Below are 17,770 nucleotides of genomic sequence, written 5' to 3'. Positions count from 1 at the left end.
AGAGTCAAATGAGAGTTTGAGGATTTAGCCTCAGAGGTTTTGTCTGCACCATGTCTTCTAACTATGCAGGATCAGATGATTATAATGACCCAAAATATGCCTTTCCTCCTATTCATAGCTATGTGTCTACACCACAGTATACAACAATGGGCAGAGAATGACAGTGAGCTAGGTATCTTGTGCTTGTTTAGAAGCACTAATCATAGGGTAGATGGCTAAAAGGGAGTTTGTGTTGTCTGGCAGACTGTAGATTAGTATGTTGTCCAGCCTCAGTGTGGGTGAAACTAATTTAAGACTGGTGCCAAATGGTCTAATTATGATAGTTGGTGTGGCTCCACTTTCCACCAGTATTTTAGCAAGAAATCCCATTGTTGTGTCTGAGGCAGACATTTTGTGAAGAATCCCTCTGATTTAGTGTTGTGACGTGCGTCTGACTACAATACCTAGTACCTGTCGGCTTGAAATTTGAGTTGTCTGTGCGAATATATAGGAGACGTCAGTCATGAAACTACCAGACAGGAAACATATCAGGGCGACATTGCTCAGACCTCATAGTGAGATTCTCATGTTCAACTTTCTCCACAAACCATACAGACAGATGAGATTCACCACACTGCTCCCAGAGAGCCAAAAAGACAACAGATGTTTGTGCTTTTTAATGTATCCTATCTTTCTCCACAGTTTCAATGTCTATAACAAATACTGTTGGCCCTACCTGTGTAAAATAAAAAGCACTATAATTTTGCAGTTCTCTGAATCCATACATTCTCTTCAACAAGTTTAAATACGATATATGCAGGACTGATAGATGTGTGGCTCCATACTAAAGGGTCCTGGTATTTAGTTACAGATGAGAATTTTAAGTATGTTTTTATGATAGTTTCTATAGGTCATCACATGCACTGTGAATTCACTTGTAAATGTAAAAAAAAGTATTCTTCATATATGACTTCCCTACAATCCCAGAAATGTTAAGTATTATTTGCAAATAGTCCTGGATGTAAACAGCTGAATATATATATTTTTTTAATTTAATGCTACGGATGAGGTAATGGTGTGAAATGGGTGGCCTTGTCAACTCCAGCCAGTTGCTGTGTTAGCTGTTAAAACTCAACTGGTCATTGAACTGTTCAGCCCTGTAAACCCACCTCTTTACATAACTTCTGAGAATCATTTAGGCAACAACTGAACTCTGTCTCCACATAAGCACCTCCATAATCAGTTTTGATGTCTTAAAGCTGGTGACACGCACACACACAAAAGAAAAAGATAATTGCTACCACTGGAGCTGAGCCCACAGGGCAGGGATTACTGGGCCACATGAACCACATACGTCAGTCGAGTCTGTGCTGTGGTGTGAAATTGTGAAGACTGTGGTCCAGTTGGTACATTGTTTTAAGGATTAACTGTTGCCCAAGCTCTTGTAAGGCAATGCAACGTCTGAGGCCCTGATTAAAAGACATTCACACAATAGATTTATCCAGCTATACGAGGCATCACAGCCATTATATTTCATGATTATTTGTTTGCCCCTTTCATTTACCATGTAAAATATTATTGCACGTTCAGTCTACCGCCGGATAATGACTTATTCATTTGAATCAGGTGTGTTGGAGCAGGACAACATCTAAAACATGCAAGGTAATATTCCCCAGGATTCGGGAAACACTGGTCTACCCACTCAGCGTTACCTATAACACTGAAAGTCCACTCCAGGTTTTCCTTGTTACCTACCCACAACTCACAGCACGCATTTGCTAGTTCCTACTATGGTTCCTACGGCAGGTGAACCGTCATCCAATCCAGTAAAGCTGGACGAGGTAACGTCAGCTCCGGTGTCATCTCAAAATGTTCAGCTTTTACTAAAGCCTTATTCTTTTGTTTCATAGTCTCTGTATTAGCCATAGGTCTTGTTAGATTAATGTTAAATTCCACCAAACAATGAAAAGCGATGTTATTGCGTCAGCTATGACTAGTATAGCGTAAAGAGCAGGTATTCAGTATTTTTTATCATCAAGTTTGTTGGGTCTATAGTCGGACAAGTACTAGCTACTTATGAAACTAGGCCTAACATGTCATTTGTCATTTATTGATGTTATTTCATGCTAATTCATGCTAATTTCATGCTATTTCCTGACTTATTTCAGCCATCTCCATCTCTCTTGTTATAGATGCTTGAGACTGAGAGTGATTCAGAGGCAGCGTCAGCATGTAGGGACAGTGGAGACAGTTCCATTGCTGAGGTGAGTTTGTATTTAAAAAAAAGAAAAGAAAAGCCAACTACATATACTTTTTGTTGGTGAATCATCCTAGGCTCAACTCCCTTTCAAACTGCATAAGTGAAATGCACTGTTGCTGTCATTCCTGTCATTATCTTGGCCATGACAGTGCTGACTAGTTGAATGAGGACTTTTTATTGAGTCTGTCTCTGAATTAGTTGAGTCGATAGTTTTGTTTACTTCTGTAGGTAAAAGTAGGCATTGATCTACTTCATCCCTCAGACCCCCCCCACATTACAAATGCTTCTGTTGCCCATGTACTGACTACTGTCTACATTACTCTTGAGGGAAATCTCCTCCTGTTACAAGAGTTGTTCACACAGCCTCTGTATAAGTTTACAGGACTGTAAAGCATGAGAATCTATGTGCTTGTGACACCGGTTCACTAAGGGAAAAGAATGGTTTTCAAGAGTTCAGCGTTTGCACAGCTGACCTGTCTCTTGTCGTGTTCCTCCCCTTGTGTATTTGACATCGCTACTTGTCAGTTTGTCTTCCAGGTGTCCCTTGCTTCCCCGTAGTGCCTTTTGTCACAGCCTGCAATCCTTGGACCATTTTTTTTATATTTATTTTCACCGTAGTGTCTGCCCATAGTGGATTCAGTTGTCTTTCTTTTGTCATGATATAGGTTCATTATAGCCTTAAACTTAGGTCGTGTTTTCTACCAACTCTAAGAAGACCTACTGTACATTAATCCTCTTAGATAACACTTATACTTCCAAAGAAATGTTTCAAGTCCTCTCTAGTATGAACGTTTCCAAGTATAATATGTGCGCGTTTCTCTCTTCACTTCTGAGAACCACAGCCACTGACCTGCTGCACCTCACACAGCTGTTACAGAGTGGCCTGTCTGGCATGCTACAGTATGACGTTGCTCGCAGGATTATGTTTTAATAAGCTTATATAAACACCCCCCACAGTCTGGTCTCATTATGTGAAGCTAATTGAGTTGCTCTGTCCCAGGGTCAGCAGGGTCTCTTTGAACAACTCTTATGTTTTGCTATAAAGAGGCCCATCGCTGCCATTCAGAACATCTGTCCTGCGGTCTGTTGAACATCTGTCTGTCCTCCCGGCAAACTGTTTGGATGTGAACATCTTTATTGTTGCAAATGCATGTGCAACATAAAGGTGTTGTCTTTATGAGTACTGTAAAGGGGTGCTTCAGCTGCAGCCTTGAGGTAAATGAAACTGTAAAAATAACAAACCAGAATATAAAACTTCCATTAACTAGCTTAGGCATCCTTCAAACTGAAAAAGATTAGTCCCTTCTTACCTTGTTGTCCTACTTCTCTTACTTTCCTGGTGCACGGCGCCTCCGTAATGACGCCACCTGCCCTTATACTTTGGTTTATACAGTAACAGAAAACACACTCCCACCTGCCTCAGCTGCACTTTATGTTTAGGGCTAATTAAACATGTTAGTATTGTTATTGTAAATGTCGTGGCATGCCTACATTAGCACTTAGCTTAAAAAACACTGCTTATATGGCATATGACAAATAATAACCCTGAGATAGATTTATTTGTTCCTAATTTAAAGCCGTAAATGATTGACGGGGAATATTGCCAATAAATCCGCTGCTGGGAACTGTAAAATACTACTGCTGGACATTTGTCCAAGTCAGAAGGCTGTGTCCTCTAAAATGCTTGTTTTTGCAACTGACAGGGTCTGATGGTTATTGCATGTGTCTGACAACATTGAAGAAATGGTTCCTACCCAGAGAGACCTTTTTGTTCAATTGTATGATTCTTTGTCGTTTTCCAGAAACAGCTTTTATAAAGACCACTAGACTCCATTAACATAAAGAGTCATTTTACCTTGTTAAATTAAATAGTGTCTCAATTGGTTACATAGTCTGTGTTATTATGTGGTGATTGAATTGAGGGAAATGGCCTAAATATTTCTGCCACGACTGAAAGTTGCAGAAGGACAGAAGAACTAACCAATTATAATTAAAGCCAAATGTTCTGACTTTTTTGATTTTGAGATAAATGGATTATAATTTAAGTTAGCAGTTCTCTTTTTGTCCTGCCTCATAAAAAAACCTTTTCCTGAACCTTTGAGTGAAGTGGTATTAGATGGAAAAATGTTTCCAATTCCAGTTTTATGTCTTTTCTGTGATTCCATTCGTTCCAACAAACTTGACACTAGTAACGACTCGCCTCGTGTATACTTGTCACATGTGACCCTCACAATGTATTGGGTTTTCTTTTTAGAGGTAAACATTGAAGTAGGTTGAGTACTTTTCCTCTGTTTATGGTTGAGCATACAGGTGAAAAGATAATGAACCTGTTTTATAGAGTGAGATGACAGAAGTGGCTCCGCCGCTCAATAGAAACTCTGGTCCGTTTAAACTTGCTGTTAATAGTTACCCGAGTTATGTCACAAGTTTTGAGCCATAAATATTTAGTACGATGACTAGACACTTGCCAGATGTGATGTGCTGCTTGAAAATGGGAATGTCTGCTGTTTGTAGAACATCTGAAGTTGCTTACACTTTACTTCTTTTTACTGTTTACTGCTAAATTTAATGGAGAGCGTGAAGAGCGGTCGTTCACTGACTCTAGAAAGTGATATTCCTGATGAAACTGGAGCACAGAAGTAGAGGCTGTAGGGCCTAATTCAATAAGGTTTTTTTTTTTTTCTTTCCTTAGCATATCATATTCCCTGGAATGAATCCAACTGTACATCTGATGTCATTAACAGAGACAGTGATTGGCTCACAGCTGCAGCCCACTTGGCTGGTGTTATCTGATTGGCCTCCAGAGACGTACATTGTTCACTGTGTACCGTAGCAATGGCTTATGGGTGAAGTGACCTCATTTACTCTAGGACATATGTGAATATTTTCTTTTACTTTCTTCCTTGTCTCCCTCCTTTTGCTTTCATATCTCTTCACCGAGTACTTACCCAGTCCCTCTGTCGTCATTATCACTTGCTCTCTTTTATCAGCTTTGTTGCTGTTCCCTCTATTCCGTTTGATTGTTGACAGCCCGTGGTGCTTTGATCTCTCATGTGGGACAGATAAGGGTGCAAGTGTGTGTTCGTGTTTCCATCTGCATACGCACACATTCGTGCCCTGTTTTCCCCTGGCCTTGGTTTACCACTGTTTGGACTTCAAATCCAATAGCCTTCAGTTTGACTAATTTACACAGGACAAAGACAACTCCGATAACATATTGATCACTCGCCCTGACTGAGCAGTTCCAAAAAATCCACGCACGTTTGACATTATCAACAAGAGTGCGGTTTTATTCCAAAAGTAAACAAACACTGATGAAATGTGTCCATACAGGATTAGTGACTGATAACGTCAGAGGTGGAAGCTGATTATATATCCAGTGAGTCATTGGTGGCCTGACCAGCAACAGGACTAATGGACCGCAGTGTTGTTTGCTGTGACGGTGTTGGCAGATAACGCTGTTCCGCGTGTGCTGGATGATGTCACAATAATATTTTTAACATCAAGTGATTTATATGATTGCCATCACCCAGCACAAGCGATGTGAAATTGCTGTTACAACTTCATATTGACATTGTATGTAATGTCATCTCACACATAATATTATGTGACATAAATAATTTGGATTGGCGTAAACTTTCATGCACATCTTCATGGCAACCAGGGTGTCATTTTGGTTTTTGAATTAAGGTGTTGTGAAAAGTTATGGCTCACCCTGAAATTTGGCACAGAATTTCTGTCCCCTCATGGAGAATTACTTCAAATTCTGTCTCCGTCTTTTGAGTTAGTTGTCACGACCCCTGGATTACCCAGGCACACTTTGTTTGGACAGTTGTCTTTATACTTTTTCTACTTTACCTTGTTTTTTTAGTTCTCTGTGTTTGATTTTCTGTTCCTTGTTTTTGGGTTTATTTTGAAATGTTTCCTTTGCGTGTATCCTGTTGAGTTTGGATTCCTATCCAGTGTTCCCTTTGCCCCGCCCTAACGTGTTTCACCTGTGTTATATTAGGCCCTATCCACACGGATAGTGTTGTGGCTTTGAAAAAGTTTTCCATCTTTCAGGAAATGTCTTCATCCACACAAAATGCCCGAAACAACTAAATGCTGTTGTTCATATGCCAGGCCTTATGAACCCCAAAAACATAAAGCATGTTCACAATTTCTTTACTTTGTGACTTTAGTGCCAAAGTATGTACCTCTGTCCATTATTTTGGATGATGACTACAGTTTCATTGGTTCATTGTACTCTAACCTTAAAGATATAGTGATTTTTAAACCAATCTCTGATGTCTCCTTAACCTTAACCAAGTAGCAATATGATCCTAAACCATGATCTTTCCCTGAGACAAACCAATATTTGTTTTTGCTTATTGTAACCATAGCAGATACAGAGCAGAGAGCACTTGTATGCGTTGCTCTGGAGCACAAATGACAGTGTGTTATTGTTTCAAGTGTTTGCAGTTGAAACTGTATATCTTGTGGAAATTCTTATTAATGTTACAGGTGTGAAGGAATCTTTTTTTCCTTCCCCCACGTTTTCTAATGTCCTACTTTTTTTCCACTTTGCAGTGAAGACACACCGTTTACCTCATGCTGATACATTTTAATAAGCACTCGGTGCCAGAACCTGGGAAGAGTTATGTTACCTCATTATTTGCTTGAGACTGTTTGAAAGGAATAAGTGGACCAATGTAAGTGACTGCGCGTGTTGCGTTCTCAGTTCTTGGCAATCGATCAACACATATGTTTTGGTGCTTAGACTGAAGAGACTCGTTTTGACAGGAAACAGAACCACTCATGACCGAGGACTTTCTGTTCTGCATACAAAGTCTGACAGACACATGAAATTTGAATCTTTGTGCACTGGAAGCCCAGACAAGGCCAGCTGCCGAAAGTTACTGGAGCAGTTACGTATGTACCTCCCTCTCTCCCTGTGAGACCCGGCTCGTTGCCACACCGTGCATCAACCTCCTTATCAGTAAATAAGATCCCACTTGCAGATGCATTCCACTTACCTGTCCCTGTACATTGGAGCAATTTAACAGCCCACAGAAAGACAACAAGATGCAACTTGTACTTTTGACGTACTTTTAGTTCTTCCCCGCCTTTTCTTTTGCACGTTTTGTTGCAACATCTTTGACTTGTGCACATCTGTAGTCCATCATCCTCACTCTTGGCTTGTCTTTCTCTGGTTTCCTTTCGCGTCTGCCACACCCACATTCACCTCCCCCGATCACCACCACCGCCACTCTGTTGTCATTGTCGATCCCACTTCTGAATAATCTGTATTCACACTTCCAATCAAACATGAAAAACAAAAAGTTTTGACTTTTTATTCTTACTTCTCACTTCTTACTTACTCATACTTTCTCTCTCTCCTCTTCCAGTCCCTTTCGCTTTTATCTGTTTACCTTATTCTCCACCTCCAGGTTTATGTAACTTTCAGGGTTAGTTTGCATTGTTTTATGCTTTTTTAAATTACATTTTTGTAGTACATGTGAAGCTGTGTCCAGACATGCACTCAAAAGATCTTGTTTTAATCATGAAAAAAAGCTTCAAACCGATTCATCAATTATCAAAATAGTTGTCGATCAATTTAGCAATCGATTAATAATATTTCTTTTTTGTAATCATTTTTTTATATAATGCAATTATAGAAAATTAAACGTATACATTAACAGATTTTTTTTTTTTATAATGCCCCAGACATAATCAAACAGGTTTCCTCTGCAGACATCCATTGACTCTTGAACACCAATTAATTGGGCGGTGGATAGCTCCAAATAAATGCCATCATGATATGTGAAAGTCCATTTGTTCACATTAAGTTGTTCTGGGTGTTTCCACCACATAGCTATTCATTTTTAGCTGCAGTCAGAACAGCAAAAATAACTTTTTTTATGGTGCCCATGAATCCCCAGATGGAATAAATTATTCAGGAGAAGAACCGTGACGAATACAGGTATGGATAGCAAAAGACATATTTGACAGTTGACTAGATATCGCTTTCCAAAAATATGCCCCAGATGGGAACTCCCAAGACATGAAGGAAGGTGCCTTGAGCCCCCAGGGAACACAGGATGCAACGGGAGTCAGTTAGCAAACCCAAATGCCACCTCCCTGGAGAGAGGTATTTTTAATGGGCAGAGTTCAGCTGAATTTGTTTGTGATCAGGATTACGAAATGAAAGCTGGATGTTAGCTCAGACAGATCCCCAATCAAAATCAGGACCAATTTCTTTCTACAAAAAACCATTGAGAAACGTCTTTATAAATGAACAAATCAGAAACATGGCCTTGGGGGAGAGACTGTCAGTGATTATATTTTATTTAATGGATGACGGCCTGTCCGGTGTTAATAAAAGGAAAAAAGAAGTGCCCGGCAGAGCAGGAGGTGCCTGCCTGTTAGCCTAGTATTTAGCCATTGATATTTGTAGCACACCTTTATCAAATGGATCATCTGAATGATTGATTTATGGAGAGGCGAAAATAAAGGATGCAAAATAGTCACCACCATAATGTTAGAACTGAAGTCTAAGGTGTAGTTGTTTTCTGACTCATTTTGTTTTTGGTATGATTGTGATGTCACAATTCACTCACGGGTGATCGAATTGAAAATGGGGTTAATCGCCTCTTTTAGTGGCTTAATTTGGCTTCAGAAATCCCGGCTCTATAGTCGTCTTTCATTTCCAACAGTGAGCTCACACTGAGACTGTGTTTGTCCACTGAAGTCAAAAGCAGAGCTGCCCTCAGTGATTGATTGCCCCGTAATCCCCCACGGCGACAACAAAACACACTCTGAAATCACAGTTGTGGGGTTTTCTGCCCTGCACAGCAGGTAACGAGCCCCGAGAGACAGATCACGTGTTTGGCCGAAACAGCACTCACCCCAACAATCCTCACCACAGGATGCAAATGCTTCCATTTTTAGCATTTGATTGCGGAAGCCATTACTGTGATTCACAAAGACAGAGTTACCCTAACTAGAGCTGAACTGCCCATTGTGACCCTGTGGCCTCAGCTCCCAGAAAGCTTTGAAACTTGAGTAAGCAGCCCTGACCTCTGACCCCCATCCTGCCTCCTCCCACGGTAAAAGGAGCCTACTCTCTCTCCCCCTTCGGACAGGATGTGACCTATAAGAGGAGCTCCGTAGGAGGGCCTTGACCCCAGACATTGTCCAGACTAAGTGTCTGGACCAATCCAGCCACAACTTACAACAAGATGTCAGAGGTTCTGATAAGTGTTTAAAGAGTGATGTGTAGTTATTTTATGTCGCTTGTACTTGCAACTTACAACATTTCTTACAAACAATCATCAAATTATTGTTTTAACGTTCTCCAGCTTTAGCTTGTATCTCAGAGATCCACAAACCCGGGGTTGAGACCATTGTATGGGTCATAAGATAAACGTAAAGGTGCCACATGTAATTTGTTTCTACAAAACTTTATTTTCTGCCTTTATTTAAAATCACTGATTGAAATCCATAAATAATCAGTCCTACCTGCCTCGGGATACAGAACTCAACATCACACCAGACACTCGGATGGCAGAGAAACTATCACCAGAATTTAGTCTCTTTGACCTCTGGTGCTAAACCACATAAGAAATCGAAAGACAATTGATCGTGATGGCTTTCACTAATGGCACCAGCTAAGGGTCTGGAAGGATTGAAAAGTGATGCCAAGGTTGTAATAATGTTACATGTGTGCGCGCTGATTGGAAGGGGTGTGATTTCTTTATTGTCCAGATCAATTTAGCAATGCAGTAAGTATTGTTACGTAGCTTTTTGTGAGTCACAGAGTTGCCTTTCCAGTCTGTCACCTCGGTTAGAGCTGTGTATTCACGTACATGTGCGTTCATGTTTGTGGACATGGCTTCCACCATAGGAAAGAAAGGAGGTTGTGATTGCTAGCTTGTCCTAAATAGTGGACGGCACCTTTTAATGGGTTAATGAGAATTTAAATAAAAGATATCTACTGTATTACTATTTGAATCCTTATCTCCAATACCTTTTTGGGCATTGAAAATGTTTTTAAAAGGGACAATTTAAGAAGTTGAAGTTGTACAAAGAGAGAGATAATGAGAGAAATCAGAAATCGTAAATGTTGTTTGACGTAGATTTGTTTCCCAAAACATTTTCGTCCTCTCTGTGAATTAAAACCTTTAGTCACAACCTCACATTATTGTTTCCTTTGTTTTCAGTTTCCTCTTTCACTGTTCTTCACCCTTTTCCATCCTCCCCTTGACATTATGAATGTAGCAAGTCACTGCCAGTAAAGTTTATAAGAACAAACTCCCTTTGTGATGTCACTGGACAAATCATCCATTTGCCTTTGTGTCTTTATTTGGTTAAGGCTTTTACTCAAGGTTTACTTAAACCATCATCCAAGCTTCTCTATTGAGTTCGGAAACTGGCTTTGATGCTTTAGAGTGAGATGTTTTTGTCCACTTCCATTTCAGTATGGACTGTTGATCCTTTTCTTTGTGTCACTGTAGAGTAGCCAACAAAATATCAGTAAGCGCTGCATTGTGAAGAACAGGGAGAAGGTTTGGACATGTTGGAGATGGGGTCTTATGTGTGTCAGCACTAAAGCTGCTTTCATCACCAAAGGCTTTCGAACAAAGACCTGCTGCATGAGTCTACAGTTAACACATAGCATGTGTTGTTCTGGTAAATAAATAAAAAAAGTGTCCTAGTTTTGGTTCATCAATGTATGAAATTATGCTTTTTAATTCTCTGGAATCGTTTTTGTAATTTACAGCTGAAGTTCCATGAGTCTTTTTCTTTTTACCTCTGCTCAACTACATGTCAGAGCTAACAAAACTATTTTGAGTGAAATGTATTTGAAGAAGTGTTGGATCATGTGAACTGTTTTCTTGTTTCTTGATGTTTGGGTTCGCTGTTCCCTGTTTCTACCTGCAAGTAAGAAGGCCACATTATAAAATGAAATCTTTGATCCAGCAATAACATAAACTTAAATATAAAGTATCCTCTTGATGCGCTACATCAGAAGGATATGTACAGTATATAAATGGAACTATTTGTGTGTGGGAGTGAATACTTCAGGGAGTTGCTGCAGCCAGTTAACAAACAATGATTGAAAACCACATGTTGCATATTCTTTAGTTTTTGCACAAATCCACTTTTTGGCAACAAAGAAACATTTCCATAACTCTTTTCTCAATAATTGTATGCTTGAAGTAATCAAATATTGTCGTAAAATGAACACTGACAATGGTCCTTTTATTATGTATTTTGCTCGTGTGAACATGAATTAACTTGATTGAATCTTAATTTTTGATTTGTCAAATATATACTGATGATACTCTGTATGTACTGACAATGAAGTTTATTGTTTCACTCAAGGTTGAACAGCGCGTGTGTGTGTGTGTGTTTTAATAAACTTGTATGTTGAGGTGATGGGAGTGAAGGTCAGGGAGCAGGACAGACTCAAGGTCTGGGAAAGTCAGAGGGGAGGGAGAGACAGAGCAGAACAGACAGTGAGGGAGTGTGATGTGTGTAAAAAGGAGAGGTTGAATGGAAAGCAGTGCCATTTTGCCCAGTCTATGGGAAAAGAGTCACATGACAGCAGCAGCCACATTCAAGGAGAAGCTGTATTTATTGTTTTACGGTTTTGGTAAAAATGTGGATCATTTCCGAGGACAAAGTGAGGCTTTATTCCTTCTGGGATGGAGTCAGAGAGAGTGAGATGGATAGAGATTGAATACCTCCTTGCAGCAGCCTCCTAATTGGTCTCATTACTGTGTAACTTCCTGGTGAATGCAGGCTGTTCTGACCTTGGCCTTTGAAATATAGAACCATGGCGTCTCAGAGCTGAAGGCCAAGGAAGGACTTGGTGGAACAAGCACTCTCTCTGTCAACCAGTATGTGCCTCTCTCTCTGCGAGCACATGCATGTGTGTGTCTATGTGCTTGCCCCGGGGGTTGGTGATGATGCACAGAAGAAGCTGGTGCACTGATACACAGTCTATTTCCATGTCCAAGCTGTTTTCTGACAATGAATGCTATAGTGGGGCTCATACAGTCTGAGCCCTGGATTAGAAAACTGGATGAAACAACAGTTTGTGTATGTCAGTCTCAGACTGAGTGAGGTTGAGACTCTTATCTCAGATTGGATTAAAAACCTGCAAATGCACGTTTCCCCGTCACTCGTGATTTCACCACAGTTGTTTAAACAATGCACTGTGTACATGGTGCTTTTTTCCCGCTGTCACACACACACACACACACACACACACGCACATTGAATGCGTGTCGCTCGCTTGAGTGCAGAGCAGGGGTAAAATCCCTCTGGCCAGTTGACATCCCAACTCACACACAACTCTGCCTGTTTCAAACCAGCATGAACAACTGCTCTGTAATCACACATGATTAAGAACATTCTTGTACATCACAAAATCAATCCATCTTTCTTGATCTTTGTTCAGTTGTGTATTTCTTCTCTCTGTCTCTCTGTGAATGTCGGAAAACAAAACTTTTTTTTATCAGAATTCTGTTCAGCAGCAATGCATTTTCCAGTGAATCATTTTTGTACTTCATACAACTAATGGAAAGGTGGTTCAGTGATAATTAACTAGACGCATCAATGTTTGTATAGTAAGTCCCTGTTGACTTTTACAATATTTAACAAAGGTTAATATATTTCCATTTAAGTGCTCTGCTAAGATGTTTGATAATGCTTGGGTTAATAAATACAACATTTTGCACATTCTGCACTTTTGTAAGTCGCTTTGGATAAAAGCGTCTGCTAAATGACATGTAATGTAATGTAGTTACCGCATTTACTTATTTAGAATGGGGTCATTGCACATTAATGGACATCAAGGTTTTAGCTTATGGTACAGTTACACAAACACATAGGTAAGACAACATGTTACCAGGAACAATATTGACAATAAGCACCTTACATATACAATCAGTGTAAGTTTACAATCATGAAAGCTCTACCTCAATATTATGCAGTCTTTCTGGTGGAGTCTTCCATCTTTGAGCTAAATCATTCATCAAAATGTATTTCTAATCTAAACTGGATAATTTTAAGAATGCATTGATTGGGTAGAACACCACTAACACCATGAAATTAGATCACATCACATCATTGACTGGATTCATTAAAACAGCTTTAGTTAGTTTGGTTTCACAATAAACATGCTGCTCCTCTCTTATATTTATGGATGAAAACAGGACTGAAATCTTTCATTTATTTCACTTTAGTATAACCCACGTCTTGTTAGAACGGTCACCATTTTGGTTTGTTTAATTATAATGAATTATAGAATTTGCAGCTCAATCTCTATTCCATTCATTTCAGTGTTTGCCTTAACAATAGGTTTTACTTCGCATATCTCCTCTATCACACACTTAGAAAATCATACTTATCCTGTCTATTCCCTCTCTCTCATTTAGACATCCCGCCTTTCTGTGTCTGTGTAGCCGTCTGTTGCCTAAAATTAATGTTTGCCTGGTGACTAGGTTGGCCAGCTGCTGCAGATGTCTCAGTGGGTCTATTGATAGAATCTCTGTAGACGGGCAAGGCTTGATCTTTGAGCTGAAATGAGAGTATACAAACAGATCAACACGGTGCAAATATGGCACATTGAGGATTTAAAACTCAAGACGACTTTAAAACTGTAGGACATAATAACATTCAGATATCGACAAAGTTCTGTTCACACAATGCTGATTTAAGCCTATCGGCATCACATGACTCTGCACGACTGTGTTTCTCAGAATAGCGGTACCACGCGACAACATCCCCGTGCTGCACATAGGAAGGGATTCAATTCACACTATTCACACACAGACAGAGGCAGTGAATTATATTGCTCAGAAAACCTGGTCATTTAGCAGTTAGACGAGATAAACGTCTGCCCGCCCATGCATACGCATACACACAATGTTTACAGTGTTGTCAGTGGCCTAATCTCATTGGCTGGAGTACAGCCTTTGCTGCTTTTTCTTGCTGGTTGTTGGTGTTATTGTTGTCATGTATTTCTTTCTTGTTTGGTTCTTGTTATTTCGTACCTTTTTTGGAGCATGTTCTTGAGTGTTTTGTCTTGTTCCATCAAACTGCCCAGAAACTACTTATGTCAATTAGCTATTAGACTATATTAGACTATAATCTGGCATAAATTCACACGTTGATGTTCATTAATGTGCAATTTCTCTACTTAAACTGTCCATGTTCACATGTGTGCAGGGATCCACTCGGGTTTCCGTGACAATACTCAGAAAAGGACAAGCCGTAGATGAAGGATAATATTAGCGTTAGCAGTAATGAGTATATAGTGTATACTATATACTTATAGTTCTAATATTTGAGCTGTGGAATAAGAACAAAGAGAGAGAGAGGGGGAAGAAAGGAAGAGCACAAACTAGGGGGAGGGAGAGAAAACAAATTTGATAAAGTGTGAGTGGGAGAGAGAGGGAGAGAGAAAAAGACAGATAAACAGAGAGATAATAACGGTTCCTCCAGCAGTCTAGGCCTATGGCAGCACAACTAAGTGATGGTTCAGAGTTTACTTGAACCAGCTCTAACTATAGGCTTTATCAAAGAGGAAAGTTTTAAGTTTAACTTTAAATGTAGGGAGAGTGTCTGTCTGTCTCCCGGACCCAAAGTGGGAGCTGGTTCCACAGGAGAAGAGCTTAGTATCTACTCTTAGAGTCTCTGGGAACCACAAGCAGGCCTCCATTTTCAGAGCAGAATGTGGTCTATTTGGGTTGCAAGGAATAATCATGTCTTTGAGATATGACGGGGCCTGATCATTGACTGCTTTATATGTGAGGAGGAGGATTTTAAATTCTATTCTAAATTTTCCAGGGAGCCAGTGTAAAGAGCTCAGCACTGGAGGTGCACTCCTGTTTGGGCCAAAAGAGACAACAAAGAAGATTGTAACCATGGAAACTTGACTAAAGGTATAAAAAGTCTACCAGTACTCACATATTAACTAGTCAGATCTCAAATAATACAACGACATACAAGTGAGACGATTTCCTGGTGAGTAGAATATGAGTTTAAGTAAGCTTGTATGGAAGACTGACGCAAACTCGTAAGGCTTGTATGCTCATGCTGAAGTGCAAAGTGTCTCCCTGTGGACATGAAAAGCATATATGACCTCACCTTTATTGTACCAAACTGGCTCATAATATCTTATCTAAAAATCATTCCTGCCTGAGGCAAGCAGTTTAAACACAGTTTGTGGACCAGAGAAGAAAAAACAGGACCCTCCCATACATGATATTCAAAAACATATGGGTGGGATGCTATTTACAACAATATTATTATCAGTGTGTAGGTTTTTGAATGGATGTTTTGTTTTGCTCAGTGGAGGTGGGATGTAAATGGGAGTGTTCACGGGGTTTGGAGGGGTCAGCTGGTAGGAGTGAGCTACAGGTTGACAAATGACACACAGTGTATCTGTGTTTCTGTCAAAGAGCTTTACTGATGGGTTGTGGAGCGCCAAATGTAGATAAACAAGAGGCGGCATTCTCTTATCCCAACATGTTCCAGCATGGAGAGACAGTGTACTGTCTGCCCTTATGCATTACTCTGTCCTTCCATCACGCTCATTACATAACCCACCCCAAACTTCACTGTGCAATGTACTATTCATCCACACACACACACACACACACACACACACACTCTCTCCAGTGAACAATGGACTGACTGATAGGCGCACAACCCACTATTTTCCGCAGACAAAAGCAGATGTGCTGTATGTTCTGTACGTGATGCATTGTTGAGCAACATTTGTACATCATTTAAAATGATCTGCAGTAATCTGCAGTGTTCTTTCAAGGAGTTGGCATTCTATCGAGGGATAGGACTATACCGATGTCACAAACTCGAGTGTCTACCGATATTAGTCTGATACAGTCACTTTGGACCGTTTATGAACTATGAAGCTGTTGACAACACGTCGAGTCATTTCAAAGACATAATTCTCCAACCTTAATTGGAATACATTGGCTCTCTAGGTGTATCTATCTACTATTTGTACATTAAATGATTCATTTTATATATATACTGTATATTACCTTTCTCTTACCTTGCTTTTTACTAATATTGGATTGTCCTGCTCATGTTTTCTTAATTTTTTTTATTTTATGACTGCCTTTAAATTGGGCACAAATAAAGTTTTTTGAATTGAATTAAATTATAGACTAAATTTATTGAGCTGATTTTTATCCAACAGCGTTCAACACTGCTTCACACTCCACAGACTTGAAAGTGAACTAGAAACAACCTGCAACCCATAAATATAGTAAGATAAACAGAGCCGACAAGCTTTTGGAAGAGGTGGCCGCTGTTATATAAAGCCGATGGCCTATTTAAGACATGGTGGCTGGTGCACACGCTGCATCATCTCTTTGCCCCAAATTAGACATGCGACTACAGCAACGACGGCAACATACTACTCACTACTACAAAAAACACAGAAAGTAGTCAGAACAGCAACACTGTGTGTGCCTATGAGCTGATGGAAAGTGGGCGGAGTTGGATGAGTGCTGTTTTGCCGATTGACAAAAGCCCTGGAGCAACAGACAGACGACATGACATAAGAGGGGGATATTGAAAAAGTAAATGATGTGCACAGGCAAGGCTCTCAGGCCTTTGGGGAGAAAGTTGTGTTTCACAAAGGAGGTAGAGGAGGATTCAAGGAGAGAGCAAAGCACATGAGAGGCAACAGAGGACAGATAAGGAGGTGGGAGGTGAGTGAGGAAAGTTGGGTGGCGAGTGAGAAGAAGGAGTGCAGTGGGGGAGATAACATATCATAAATCCTCTGTTTGTGGACCAGATACAAGCCATAAAAAGTGAACAGAGTGAAACTGTAAAATATCTGTAGCAGCACTGACGTCAGTGAAACACATTAGGAGGTTTGTGAGGATTAGGCCAAACAAAAGACACCTGCTTCCCATAGTTGCTGCAGTGAAAAGCTGCATGACCATTTACTGGAAGTCTCTCCCTCTCTCTCTGTCTCTCTCTCTGTGTGTGTGTGTCTCTCTCTTGCTTTTTGAAAGGTTAAAATGGTAAACCTAAAGGACTTTGTCCTCCTATGGAACAGTGGGAGCTCCTTCTCATAGTAGAGATAAGACCAGTCTGTTTGATCATTGGTCCATATCATAAAAGCAACTGAGGAATGTTTGTCAGTGTTCATTTTTGTTCATTTAAGGCCACTAACACACACACACTCACACACACACTGAGCACACAATTTCAACTTGACCTGACTTGTGACCTAACTTGGACCATAGATATTAATTCTGAGTGTGGGTGCGCGCGTGTGTATTGTCCAGAATAACCACAGTGACCCAGAAAGACCCCATTCTGTTTTGACACTGTCACAAAGCCTGTCTCATGATGCTGTGCCCTAAACGGACAACAGTCATAAGTGGCTTCTGATCCTGGTTTGAACAAAAATGTCAAATTTAGCCAGCTAAGACTGGACAGCTTTACACAAGATGTGATAGACATCAGTCAACATCAGAGGACAGTGTTGGGCTGGAC

The sequence above is a fragment of the Solea senegalensis genome, linkage group LG8, assembly GCF_019176455.1.
Source record: "Solea senegalensis isolate Sse05_10M linkage group LG8, IFAPA_SoseM_1, whole genome shotgun sequence".
Taxonomy (NCBI): domain Eukaryota; kingdom Metazoa; phylum Chordata; class Actinopteri; order Pleuronectiformes; family Soleidae; genus Solea; species Solea senegalensis.
The sequence above is the reverse complement of the archived record's forward strand: the minus strand, read 5'-3'. Positions refer to the sequence as shown.